We start from the raw sequence: 3,128 nt of genomic DNA on the forward strand, positions 1-3,128 counted from the left end.
TGGAGTGCAGCGGCACTATCATGGCTCACTGGAACCTCCAAGGCTTTGGCCGCCTTGGGAGGTAGGATCTAGGGAAGGGGCCCTCCACATCCTGGAAGCTGGCTCAGGGCTGTTTGGGGTATGAATTCCAGGATTCTGGGTATTTGGAACATGGTGTGAAAAATGGGCTCTGAGGCCGGGTGCGGTGGCTCATGCCTGTAATCCCTTTGGGAGGCCTTTGGGAGGCCGAGGTGGGCGGATCACGAGGTCAGGAGTTCGAGACCATCCTGGCCAACATGGTGAAACCCCGTTTCTACTAAAAATACAAAAAGTAGCCATGCGTAGTGGCGGGCGCCTGTAGTTCCAGCTACTTGAGAGGCTGAGGCAGGAGAATCACTTGAACCCGGAAGGCGGAGGCTGCAGTGAGCCAAGATTGTACCATTGCACCCAGCCTGAGCAACTGAGCAAGACTCCGTTTCAAAAAAAAAAAGACCCCTGAGTGAACGCATCCCTTTTCCCTGTGATTCCTCCCTCTGTGGGTGGGGTGTGGTCTGGGGGAGGGCTCCAGCAGAGGCCTCTGAAGGCTTGCTTCTCAAAGGGTGGTCCCCGGACCACCAGCGCAGCCACCACCTAGGAGGTGGTTAGAACTGCAGGCTCAAGCCTCACGCCAGGCCTTCTGAACCAGAATCGACATTTTAACAAGCTCCCCAGGCAATTAATGTGCACGTCAAAGTCTGAAAAGCACTGCTTGAAAGCACAAAACTGAGGACTAGGGTCCCTCTTGCCTAGGTCTCGGCGTGCTACTGACAGTAGGTATCAGTAAGTATTTGCTCGACCAATGGCCAGTGGACCTACCACAGACCTGGTAGCCGTGGGGGTGCTGGGGAATGGCTGCCTGACTCACAAGGATTTCATTTCCTTTTTCTGGGGCTTCGGTGGCCATGTGGCAGCGAACAGACCCTGCTTCTGGCCTGTGCTGACCGGTCCAGTGATAGACACCTGAAAGCCTGATGCACACTGGACCCATTGGATGATCTCTCCCAGGAATTTGAAATTGAAGACAAGAAAACAGGTTCTGGAGTAACAGCAATAGCGACAGTGAACATCCTTCCTGCACCTGCCGTCTGCCAAGCGCTGTGCTGAGTGTTTTGCGTCTTAGATTCCATCTTCACAACCGCCTCGCCATGCCGGTGGCCGTACTCTGTGTGTTTTTCAGATGAGGAGCTAGGGTGCCCAAAAGTTAACTTTCCTTTTCCAAAAGTTCAGGGTGGGGAAGTGGTAGCATGAGGCGAGCTGGAGTGACAGTGCAGCTGAGACTGGGCCATGTGATGCCGAGACAAGGTGGGTCAGCTCTGGCCATCCAGGTCCCCAGGAATTGACTGGCTTTGTGATCATTGAGCCGACTTCATGGAAAATGGCCTGTGTGCAGTGGTGGGCAAGACCCGGCTCTGGGAGATGGCCACAGCGGTGAGATGGGACGGTGTGGGCGCCAAGTGAAGCCATGAGAGAGGGAAACAGAGAAAACCTCCCCTTCCAGAGGAAGAGCAGAGCACTGACAAGGACCAGCCGGGCCCACCCGCTCTCAGTCCACACCAGAGAGCGCCCACTGCAGGGTCTCTGGAGATCAGCTCCCCACGCCTCCCCCTCCAGTGAGTCAGCAGCGAGCTTGCCAGAGAAAAGCTGTGGGCAGCTTATTTTGGAGGTGTGGGGCGGGGGGCAGCAGAGAAGTTTGCACTGAAGGGCAGACACCCCAGAGACTGATGGGGTGGAAGTAGCCGGAATGTGCCAGGACAGCCCAGGCCCTGCAAGGGCCAGAGAACCAATCCAGGTCAAAGAAGGGCGTTGGGGGCCTCACTGACTAGAGGATGAGAGTGGTCCCTGACTGGCTCTTGGAGAATAGAATCTGCCATTTTGGGTGGAGCAGGTAGGCCTTTGAGCGCCTGACAAAACACAACAAATCGGCAGCGGGAAGTTTCCATCAGGGTCCAAGCCTCTGCATGTGCAGGCTTGTTTGGCTTTATTTCAGAAACAAACCAACACCTTTCATTAGCACTGACATAGCAGGGCTCCCCTACTGCCACCCGACAATCCAACGTCACTTACACTGTACCCATGCAGGCCACACCTTCAATGACCCACAGCACGCTAGCCCGGAGGAGCCACACAGAAACGCACTTCTCACCCCTCAAATCTCCCTTTAAAAAACCAAGCAATCATCGGGTCGGAGGAGAATTGCTGGCTCCCTACAGCAAGAGGGGACAAAGCTTGGTGGCAGAGGCCCAGGTCCTTGTGGCCCCTTCCGGCGGCGTGAAGGTGACCAGGACTCCTTGGGATTGCACGGCTGCAGCCAGGACGATGCCAGGGCCTCCTCTGCTGCTGAGAGATGGAAGGGATCCTTCCCGACGCCCACAGGCGGGGGCGAGCCACCAGGAACCAGGCCTGTCACCAGCATCCCCGAGCCCCCGCAGCCCGGAATGCAAATAGCTCCGGGCCCACGCGGCTCTCAGTCTGCTGACGAGGGCTGCCTGCTCCCATTTCTTCTCTTCCTGTTCATTTTTTTTTTAAGGGCTGGCAGTTCTAGAAACTTTTTTTGGCTTCTCAGACAACTGTGGCAAAATGGAGTAGAGAGAGGCCCTGGCCAGGCTCTTCCTGCGGCCTCGCGCAGGGGCGGGAACGGGGTGTGAGCGGTCCCGGGCCCAGTAGCTGCAGGGCCGAGTCAGGAGCCGGAGCTCACCCCCCACCCCGTTCGGAACCCGGAAGAATGGCAGGTCCCCACGCCCAGCCCTGCAGGGCGGCTCGGTGCGGGCGGTGGGCATCCCACGGGGGTAGGGGAGGCGAGAGCCTGAGGAGACGCAGCAGGGGGATCCGTGGACGGCTGGCCCGGGATGGCGCTGGCGCGGCCACAGTGGGGGACGCGGCGGGGCACACAGAGTTCCCGGGGCCGGCCTCCCTCCCAGCGCATGGGCGGTCGGAGGAACTGGAGCCCCCACCCTGGAGAAGGTCCCGCTGGCGAAGGCTTCTCCCCGAGCACGCCCTACCTCTGGGGGTCCCTGGCGGGTTTCTCCCCGTCGCCCTGGTTCGGTCTCCCTCCCTCCGCCGCCAGCAGAGGTGCCTCGGTGGCCACCGTGCCCCCAGGGGGCCTCGCGGAC

This window comes from Colobus angolensis, unplaced genomic scaffold (assembly GCF_000951035.1).
Source record: "Colobus angolensis palliatus isolate OR3802 unplaced genomic scaffold, Cang.pa_1.0 Scaffold54, whole genome shotgun sequence".
Classification (NCBI taxonomy): domain Eukaryota; kingdom Metazoa; phylum Chordata; class Mammalia; order Primates; family Cercopithecidae; genus Colobus; species Colobus angolensis.